Source organism: Haliaeetus leucocephalus, unplaced genomic scaffold (assembly GCF_000737465.1).
Source record: "Haliaeetus leucocephalus isolate CR32 unplaced genomic scaffold, Haliaeetus_leucocephalus-4.0 Scaffold763, whole genome shotgun sequence".
NCBI classification, from domain to species: domain Eukaryota; kingdom Metazoa; phylum Chordata; class Aves; order Accipitriformes; family Accipitridae; genus Haliaeetus; species Haliaeetus leucocephalus.
The window spans coordinates 1,157,682-1,168,977 of NW_010973199.1; positions in this window are offsets into that span (position 1 = coordinate 1,157,682).

The window sequence follows — 11,296 nt, forward strand, 5'->3', positions numbered from 1 at the left end:
TTTGAAATTAAGAATATTTAACAGAAATTTGGTAATGAGCAAATCCAGCACCTTTTGTCCTGAGGGAAAGGCACATGTTCTGAAATGGTTGGAAATTTCTCCAAACAAGACTTTTAATACTTTTTTTTAAGGAGTGAAGAAGTTGAAATTTAACAGTATACAATAGTAGTGGCAACTTAATTGCTTTTCTGTTTAAAATGTGTACAATTTTATGCCTCTGCATAGAACAGTATGCCTGAATCTATAACAGTATGCCTGAATCCTACAAGTTTCAGAGAAGAAATTGATGAACTCTTACATTAGCTTTTTCGTACTTTATAATTTTTTCAGCTTCTCAATTTTCTCAGACTTCTGTAGTGCATCCTAAAACTGGACCATCCCAAGGACATATATGTCTTGTAATTTTATTATGGGACTGTTACAGTAATATATCCAGAATGTGAACTGGAATGATACTCAACATCAGTAAAGTGGAGATACTCATGTATCTTAAGCCAAGCATACTTAAAAACCCTACTTCCAGTTCTTAAGGCCTTTGTATATACAGCTGAGATCTCACAGGATTTTCTTGGTTTTCTAGTGCAGTCTAGCTATCTGCTGTGGTGCATGTCAAAACAATACCTCAAATGGTGGGTTGAAGGGGGGGGGGGGAAATGTTTTGCGTTTCTACAAATACGCTGTAGAATAAAGTATCTTGTTTTATTTTGTCAAAATAAAACAACTGATGGCTTAGCAGTATTCCTGCTATCAGCTTCATTGGGCAGAACGATGCTGAAATACCAGCATCAATGATGCTATGCCAGTATTCTACATCAAACTCAGGAAGCTGTTGAACTAAGAATCTGTCCTAGTTGTTGCCTATTGAAAGACCTCTTGCTTCAGGATTGTGTTACAACATACCACATCTCACAAAACACTGTTTAGACCTACCACTGCTTGGACTTACTGCCAGCCTTGCTCTTTGTCAGTGTGCTTGTGCTGTCTTCAGAGAACAGTGAAGAGATTGTAATGGAGATGGATGATGCTTACTTTATTGCAAGATATAATCCAAAACTTCCGATCAGTATTTCCATGACCTCTGCATAGCAAAGTAGCAGAGGACTGATTATATTGTGATACTTAATAGCTACAAGTTAATAATCTTCTAACCATAGTAGTTTGCATGTTGACACCAGTTTCTACAAAGATAAAAAACTACTTGGTTTATTTTTGAACTTTGTGCTTTTATTACTCAGTAAAAGTCAAATGATAAATGCCTATTATCATACGTGGTGTTTATTTTTTCTAGAAGAGTTCTTAGTTTAAGGGGCAAGTACGCATTTTTGAGGGAAGAAAAAAAAAATCTTCCATCCAACAACTACGTTTTGCCAGTGGAGGAACTCATATACTTTTTTCACTGATAACTATTCTTAACTGTAACTCATATCGTCCACAACTAAAATGTGGAAACCTTTTCCCTGAGTTACTAGGAATAGCCTGACAGTCTTTAAAAAGTGCTTCCAGCGAAGAGCTTATGCCTCGTTGCGATGGCTGCACAAAGCAAGCTTGCACTCTCTTTATGTTGGAGAGGGGGGATTTCTATTCCTGCTTCTATTGTTATGCATTTAAAACTACATTTTATTTCTAACTCTTTCACCTCACACTGTGTGCTGCTGCTTATTAATGACTGAGAAGCTGTACTGTGTGATATGAAATGACTTTGTCTTCCTCCTTCTCTTGCAATGTTTCTCATTTCTTTCTGCCTACCCAGCTGCTACTGAAAACCTTGTTTGAAGAGAGGCTTACCCATCAGAATTGTACAGGATTAAACAGTGTTTGCAACTTTAGAACAGTTTCTTCTGGCAGCTTAATGTGCAGGCAGAGCTGGCTGTTCCAGAGGTGTTAGCTTCAATATTCTAGTCATCTCTTTGATGAAGACATATGGCTTGATGAGCTGGAATGAGGAATAGAGGAGAAAACAGTATGAGTTCTCGATATTGGTTAAAATCATCTTTCATTTTTACTGTGACAGACAGTTACGTAAGTTTCTTTTGGGATATGTGAAGAAAGAGAATCAGCTGCTGCATGCAAAAGTAGCAATGACAGAGTCAGTTGAGTCAGTCTCTGAAAGAGACAGTTGAACTAAGTCTTATTTTGCATGAAAACCATGTTCTAGTTACTCAGTTCTGTTTACAGGAACAGTCTTTTCAAAAAAAAAAATTAAAAAAACAACCTCTTTGTCACAGCTGTTTCTGATTTATTAGTTCCTTGCCTTACTAAAAGATTGCAAAAGCCAGACAGAGGGTTTCCACCATGTCTTGAGGAGCATGTCAGAAGTACATCATGTCAGAGAACATAGGAACACTATGACAAATTTCTCTGTTTCCTCACTTCACTCCAAATATTGTATTAGACATTGTGGGCTTAAGAAAAGCAAGAAACTGAGAAAGAGGTAGTCTGTAAAGCAGACAATGCCTGAGCCATTTAACATAAGCAGTTAAGAGCTGAAATTTGAAAACCTTTGAAAGACCAGTCAAGCCATTGAAAAACCTCAGAGGTTTTCTTGCCAGAAACAAAGCACGTAGTACTCAAGTGCACACTAAATGGGTTCTTGTTGTTTTCTCAGTATGTTTCAAATGGTAGCAAAGGTCTGAGGAGTCTGTTACATGTTGTAGCGGTCTCAACCTTACAGCGGTTCCAACAGCTGAATTCTGTACTGTGGCAGCAAGAGTTCCCTCACTGGATGGCCTTTGCTTTTTGAAAAAAGTACCTTAACTTGTAGGTGGCTGCATTTAGATCACAAGTAAAAGGAAAAGTATGCACTTCTAATAGTATTTTAGAATGTGAAGGCTTTATTAGAGTGGCAATGCCTCGTGTTGCTTATTGTAGTCTTCTACTGACTATTTTTAATGTTTTTAAGTTCCCTTTAAATTGCTGTTGTTCATCTGTCCATGCTGGTGCAATGTAGGTCATGCCACACTAAGTCACTGATTGATGCAGGAGTTGCTGGGCAAGTATTTTTGTATGTTTCATTTGTTATTTCTGCTAGTTCCACTTTTTTTTTTCCTAACAGCTGTTTAACTGTGCTTTATCTAATAGAAGTTACATCCCTGCCAACTAAATAGCAACATCTTGAAGATCAAACTGTGGGCCTCTGACATGAGCCTAATTATTCAAGTCATACCACTTCGGTAGTCCAAGACACATGCATGGCTGGATGCTGCCTCATGCCACGCTGATCAGGCTTCACAGATATGCTATGTGTATTTTTCCAGATAAAGGGGGGTGGGAGCCTCTGTTATTCATCCTCCTGAAAAATGGTCAGTCTACACCTGAAGGGGAAGAAAATTGAGGCTGTAGTTACAACCTGTATTCAACACTTTGTGTGATTGTGTTGTTTTTTCCATAGGGCCTATTATCCCACTAAGAATATTACATCAATAGGGCAAGAAATAGAATTCAGTATGCAGGCAACTGCACATGCTATTTATTGTCTTCTGCAACCTTGATTTGACAATATTATGAAAGTTTAGTATGCTTTTCTTCTTTAAATAAAATAGCTTCAAGGTGTCAAGAGTACTGTGCTGCACATTTTGGAGCTCAGATAGCAGAATAATGAGTATTCTAAATCTTAATAAGAAACAGAGTCTTTTAAAAAGCAGTATTGGTTTTATGCAACTAACAAAAGAGGAGAACAGCATTTATTCATAGATTCAGAAACAATTCATTTGTCTCAGTTTTACCAGCCTTGTTAAAATTTATATACTCTGATTATTTAAACAATTGGCGCTTTTTTTTTTAATAGTAATGGTAAGGAAAATTCAATACTCCTCTAGGCTGTGGGGAAGGGAGTTCTTCCAGCACATGATGAAGAGTGGGAGTGTAAAATAATCCTTTTGAACTGTTTAAATTTTCTTACAGCTTTAAGTGTTATTTTGTCTCCGTATCTCTCTAAAGATGTTTCAGTACCAGTTTCTTGAGAATTGTTCTACAAGAGCAAAAGGAAATGCTTCTACTGTGGCATCTCACAGAAGTACAGTAAGTGAGGAGGTGATGTGCTGTAGAAGGACAGAAGTCAAACTGCAGACTGTGGAACGAAGAATTCTATTTAAATAGAGAACAAAGTGCTGTTGAAATGTTAAATTTGGAAAGGCTTAGAATTTGTCTGAAAGGCACAGATGAATAGTTCTAGTCTAGAACTAATAGTTTTAAAGAATACTAATGTCAAGGAAGAAAAAAATAGGAGCCAGAAGAGACTATAGGTAATGAAAGAATACAGTCAATAAAGGGAAAATGCAGAAACAATTTTTGGTTTAAAAAAAAAAACAATGACATATATACATAGAAAAACAAACAAAAACCTCTGCAATTAGTCACTTTTCTAACCTTTACTTGTTTCTCTTCAGTGCTCTTTGTATATGACTTCTCTTCCCTAACTGGAAGTTGCAGATGATGTGGAACTGCTAGAACTAAACAGACAATTCCTCTCTCTCATCTGGTGCATATACAGCTGGCAAGGTAAATGCCTGAGAGTTGTGTTTCATCTAGATTGTCTAGGCTACGTCTCTAGCTGATGGAGAGAAATTACTCTGGAAGGCTGTTTACTTCATCCTAAAATGTGTCTAGAATATGCAAATTAATCCCTGAAGGTGCCTGTTCCTCTCCACTCACTGGAGAGGGAGTCTAGAAACTGAGACAAGCTAAGTTCTAGGTAACTGAAGCTAGGTGAAGGGAAACCTGCCCTAGCTGCCTGTGTCATCTGTTCCCAGAAGCACAGGAAGCAGCTCTTCTGTAAGTTAATGAAAAGCAGTGTAGCTAAGAGGGGATATGACGATGTTCAGAAAAATGACAGAACTGGAATTTGGGGGTTTTTTTCTCTTACTGAGGAAGTAAAGATTGCTGATGTAGAGGTAAACTGGTTTACTGTGGAATATAGTAGCACAAAAGGAAATGCTTCAGTGATCACTAAGTACTGAAAAGCTGCATTAGTAGAAGAATAATTCTGAGTCATGATGGCAAAGCTCAATACATCTTAATGTGAGGAAGTATGTTAACTTAAGGTGTTAAGTGCAACTGACATCAAACTATTCTCATTAACAACAGTGATCACATGGAGAATAAATTAAGGCCTATTTAAGCAGTGTTACTAGGTTTGTCAGTAAATCTAAATTTACAAAAGCCTGGTGCCAAAGACCTTGGTTTACTGATAAATGGGGAGAGCTATTCATTATGACAGTACTCCTCAAATCACATCCACACTGCAAGTCCAAGAGACTTGCATGAATTATCTTAGCTCACTTTAAAATGAAAGAACAGTTAACAGTGTTTGTGATGCAAAATAAACATGTGAGTTCAGCAGTTGTTCAAATATATACCTTGTCTACTTGGGAATGTTACTTCCCATTAGGAAAGTCCTGGACAGAACTTGGGTCCTTTTTCGTTTGCTTTTGGTACTCTTTAATACAACAGAATTCAGTTACCATCTTCAAGGAAAATACTGCTGCTTTTCTGTTTATACTTTGGAGTATGCACAATGTAAAAGTATGTAAATATTGTGGTTCATGGTTCATTCCTTGTAGTTCTTTCAGCTGTGAAGAAAGTGCATCTGAACAGTATCAAAATTAAGGGAAGGTGAGAAGTAATGGAAATTCAGAGTAGGAAAGATAGCAGAGGTGAATAATGGAGATGAATAATAGAGAAATATTTCCATGAGCGCTCTCCTTAAGGAGAGGTATGTGGCAGCAGTGTTGAATCTGCACATGGGTATTGAAGGTGCAGCTGATGCTGTTCTAGCTGGTCACTGAGGGAGCTGGGTGAGTAGTGCTTTGTGGCTTCTCAGTTCCTCCATAAAACCATACAGATGATAACGTGGGGAGGAGGTCCATGAAATATATCCTGTGTGTCAGGTTTTAACGTGCTTAGGCATGTCTTTAGTGGCATACAATACAACTAGGGTCCCAAAAAACACTTTGCTTCAATAACAGCTGGGGTATTTGGCTGCTTTTTTGTGAATGGAAAGCTCTCCCTTAATGTGCCTTGTAGTACAATGACAGTTGGCAGAAGTGTGTGTTTTCGCAAGAGATCTGGGTATTCCTAAATAATATGTCTGAAAAGCAACAAAATGTGTCACTGTATGAGTACCAGGAAGATGATCCCAGTCACTGTCAACCTGGCGGGTGATCGCTATCACAATATTTGAGTGTGTTTAGAGGGGTCATAGCAACCAGAAGAGCAGCCCTGCTAGTGCAAGGGGCAAATGGGAAGTGGGGTTGTCCTTAATAGCAAGATTTTTTTTAAGCAACCACATGTACCATGTTGACCGTAAGACAAAAATGTGCTCCAAAGAAAAAGCCAAAGTGCTGCAACCTGTGTTATTTCAGTTGGTCCTCTTCAGCAGAGTGGCCCGCGGGCAAGGTTGGTGTCCCCAGGGCGAGGGAGGGTGGCCAGGCGGCAACCCACGGCACAGCCCGGCAGAGCAGTGGTTGCCTGAGCCAGGTGCGGTTACTGCAGCGCTTGCGGATCTGCCCTCGGCACAGACCAGGTGTGCCAGGTCATCTGCGGCAGAGCGGAGCAGCGCCCATACGAATCCCTGGCAGCAGGCGGGGTGGAGGAGAGAGCACAAAAATATGCATATTATCAGCTCTTGGCAATTTGCTGGAAATATTTTTGGGGGAAGCCAAGGGCCTCGTGGTGGGTTCCATTCTGTTGCTAAGAGCCGTGCCCTGGGGCAATGAAGAGGACAGGATAGCGAGGACAGAAGGGTACTGAAAATTTCCCTTTTGGCTTCCCTTAAATTAGTGAGCAAACAGCACAGATGGGATAAGTGAGGCAGAAGAAGAAATCCAGCATGAACATTCCCTGTAGAGTGCCTAAAATGAAGACATTCTTTGTGTGGAACAGGACAGCAAACAAGGCATTTTCACCTCTATCATTTCTGTTTTGGGGAGAGCCTTCTGAAGACTGTTCGTGTCTTGCTTATAGAAAAGGATAGTGACAGTAATTATCAGACCTGTAACCCTCCAGATGTGTATTGCTACCCTTGAAACAGCATGCTGGTTTTCGTAGGCACCCTACTTCTGCCACCGGCCCGACAGCCCATGCTGGAAGGGGCAGGTGCTGACGTGGGCAGAAGCAGTCAAGTTCAGCGTGTGCTGTACTGCTGTCACACTGACGGGTGATGCAACTCATTTGACCTGTCCAAATTTCTGTAGTGTTGAGGTTGCGCTGGAGTTGCCTGGTTTAAGACTTGATGTTTGTCAGATGTGGCGATTTTTAACTTCTGACCAAAGGAATTGCTAATAATAGGCTAGTAAATAGTGTGCAATTAACTTTCTCAGGGTGTTCATTAATTTTATTTAAGCCACCACCCATTTTTAAAAGCAACTTGTTTGCCAGAGTCTTCAGTTGGATTTCTGCAGTATAATACTACCAAGCTTTTTTTAAAGTGTGTTATACTAGGTACCGCTAACTAGGTAATAAGCCATCCCAGTACATTCCAGGTGAATGTTACAGTCTCATTTGCACTGAAAAGGGTAACTGTAATATTACCCCTTTGTACTTCAGCATGTCCTGAAATTATGTCTTAAAAATGCTTGTGTGCTTTAAGCATATATGGCCTTTATGGTAGTGCCCTGTACATGAAGCTCATTTGTGTGTAGTCTCATTGCTACCACCACAGAAAAATCTAGCAAGAGAAAATTTAAAGAACAGATTATTTTTTTTGAAAGTGACTCATTGCAGAAGTACACATGGAAAGAAACGGATTACAAAAAAGAAGAATTAATGTTTACATAATTTATTAATAGAAGAAATAAAAATAAATTCATTACAGACAGATTAATGCTGTTGTTTGTAAACTGCTATGTAATCTTTACCCAGATTAAACTGCAGATCTGCCTGGGATTGAAGCCAACAAGATTTGGTCTGGACTCAAAAGCCAATCTTTATTGTCCTGCTGCCTGCTTGTAGAGATACGCTGAAATAAAGTAAGTTAACATTGTTTCCTCAGCATGAGAAGTGTTAACAGTTCAAGATAGCTTTCCCTTCTGGTTTTCATTCTTACGTCCTAGTGTTTGCATCACTCTGTGTATTGCCAGGCAAGAGCAGAGTGCTACCTCTAGTTGTAACATACTGAGGAAGGACTAACACGTCATGAACAAGAATCAGCCCTACATACACCATACCTGAAGATATGGTAGTGAACAGTCTGGTGACACTGATTTGAATTGCACATTAATGTGGTCTCAAACATGTTCCTTTTATAAATGATGCTTCAAACATTTTAAGAGTAAATTATTCAAAGAACCAGCTGGAAATCAACTCTTAACCTCACATGGTAGGTACATTTAAAAAAATCTCTTGAAAACAATGAAGTGCTTTAAAAGTACATTCTCCTTTCTTTTCTTCTGTTAGTCTGCAGTACATCAAGCTCATTGTTACTTCCTACAAAGTAAAATTATGTTTGAGACCCTGGAGCAACTGTGTTCCAAAAATGTCTATTTTAGTAATTACTTGTGCTCCTACTGTAAAAAGAATTTGCCATTTCTAGGTTTTTATAATGGAAGGTTTTGCACTGGACTTGTGGCTGGAAACCTGTAGCAAGCTGTACTTTGTAATCCACAAGCCTGAGGTAGCAGGTATCTGTATTCAGCCAAAATTCCAAATAAAATTTTTGTTCAGTAAGCCTTCAGCTGAATGACAAAACAACTCCTCAAGGGATTATCTGATGTAATCTGAAGATAGGGCCTAGACACAAAGAAGTAAATTCACTCATGTGAGCAATGCCATTGAAATTCAGGCATTTTCGTAGACAATGCTGAGCACTCCATGCTTGAAGAATAATGTAATTTAAGCTTGTAAGTAGCCTCATAGACTTCACAGACTTTTTGAACCTGCTTTGAGAAGCAAAGGGAACTGTAGATCTGTTTATTTCAAGAGGGTTTTTTTCCACATCTCCTTTTTGTGCAGTAGGTTCGGGATGTATGCAGAAAGCCTCATGATGTTTGAGGAAGATGTTGACTCGGTGTCCTGAGTGTCTGAGTGTAAATGTAGACAACTAATGGTATGTTAAAAGTGTGAACAAACCCACAACTTCCATGCAGTCAGACCTGTGGGGTTGTCGGTTTACTTAATTCATATGAAAGATTGGTAACTGCAGAACAGGTTAAGAACATGAGAAATTAAATCATCCCAGTTTCCAGTTAAAGGTTATCCCAAGCATTTTCTTTTAAAAAAAATATCCATGTACTGTTTGCATCTGGAAAGCCAAGTTCTTACTGAGCGTTTTTGATGCTTTGAAAAGCAACTGCTTTATGTAGTGTAGATACAGGTTCTGTATAAGGATGTCATCCACTCTCTACTGACTGCAAAGGAAGGAATCCCATTAAAAGCTCAGGAGGTAATACAATTTAAAAAATAAAAGAAAATAAAATTTTCAGGAAGTGCATTGTCTTTACATCAGTGTGTATTTGCATGTATTGAGGCTGAAAACCTTTAAATGATGACCTTCGGTCAGGTACTGATCAAATCTCTCCTCTTTTAACAGAACATTACAGATATAATGCAAATTTTTGAACAGCTGCCTGTGTATTTTGTGGTAGATGTATGCAGTGTAATAATCCATTAACACCTGAGCAGTTCCATTAGCACAGATAGAATGAGACAGGTACCTCCACAATTCTTCTGCCTCACCAACATCATCTGCGGCCGCAGTGCCTGGGGAGGCATATACATCCCTCTCCCTAGCAAAGTACGAAATTGCCACATGCCCTCTGGAGTGCCTCAGACTGATCAAATCCATTGCATTTAAAGAAAATGCGTAGCCTGATTTAACTCCCACTGCCAGCAGTTTCATGCCATGTATTTTAGACTTTGGTAGAGTTACTCCTGCTTGCCATTGGGTGATGCAGAGCAACATTTACACTGGCACCGTATTTCTTTCTTCAGATAATAGGTTTTTGTAGGTTTAATCAGGATAACTGTTAAAGGTTGCTGCCACTATGATATTCCTTTAATAATTTTTTCCAGCTTCATTTCTTTTAGTAATCAAAAATTTGTATTTATCTTGCATTCAGATAAGAAAATACATTATGATCTAATATTGCAAAGACTAATTTTCCTTTTGTCATTTTAGGATCATGATGAACAACTACAGCCTACAGATACTAAGCTGAATGCCTGAAGGGCAGCATCAGTTTTTCTGCAGATACTACCCGCCTTGCTTGACTTGACTGTTTTTTACTTGACTTTTTCTTCTAATGTGAAAACATCATTATATACTAATTTAATTCTGCTCCAGCAGAATCTTTATTGAATAATCTAAGCCTATAAGCTTTTTCCATCAAATACCTATGCTGTTGTTGTTGTCATCATATATCTAGCAGCTTGTGAATCAGCATAAAAGTTACTCATATGCTGTGATTTTCTGTATCAAAAAGTAAGTACATATTAAATATCTTATAAATGCCTTCAAAAAGTCTATTACATCAAATAATTATTTCAGCATTTATCAACCAAATTTGTAATTTTGTCCAAATGCTTTTGATACAATTTGCTTCAAATGTGGATTTCTGGGTTCCTGGTGTAACACCTGGTCTTCTCTTCGGCTTCTCAGCAAAATACATCAGTTAGAAGAAGCTACAGCGACACAGTGGGAGAGCTGGAAAGCCTTTGGTTCCTGCCAGCAGAAAATATTACGTGATCTGACGTAAGCAGGGTTGGGAAGAAGGCACATCCATTCCACAGCCTTCAACCTGGGGCAGTGTCTGCCCTTATCTTGTTGATTGGCATTAGTTATGATACTGTACACAGCATGGTCTCTACAATTTCTCCTCAGGGCCAGCTGCATGGCCTGTAGTTCCCCATGTCATGGCACTCATACATCTTAATTATGGGTAAAATGATATGTTTCTTTCAGACTAAATAGAACTTCTTCAGGGTTCAAGCAGTTGTTTAAGTTCAAAATTATTCAGATCTATTTTTTAATGAACTCCTTAATATACTGGCTGCAGATTACCTGGTTCCCTTTATTTGATGGGGTTTTTTCACATGACTAGTTATTTTTTTAACAAGCTCTAGTAGATAATGATGGAATATAAAGTATCTCCCCCTTACTGCAATATATTAATTTTATCTTCCTGCTACTTTGCAAAGAAAATGCTAATTTATGTAGGTCCATTTTCTGCATCATGACTGACAGCTTTACCCTCCCTACCCACAGTCTGATCTGTTTGGCTGTTAGGGTTTCATCATCTTGTGGTTTAACCCCAGCTTGCAACTAGGCACTGTGCAGCTGCTCACTTACTTTCTCCCAGTGGGA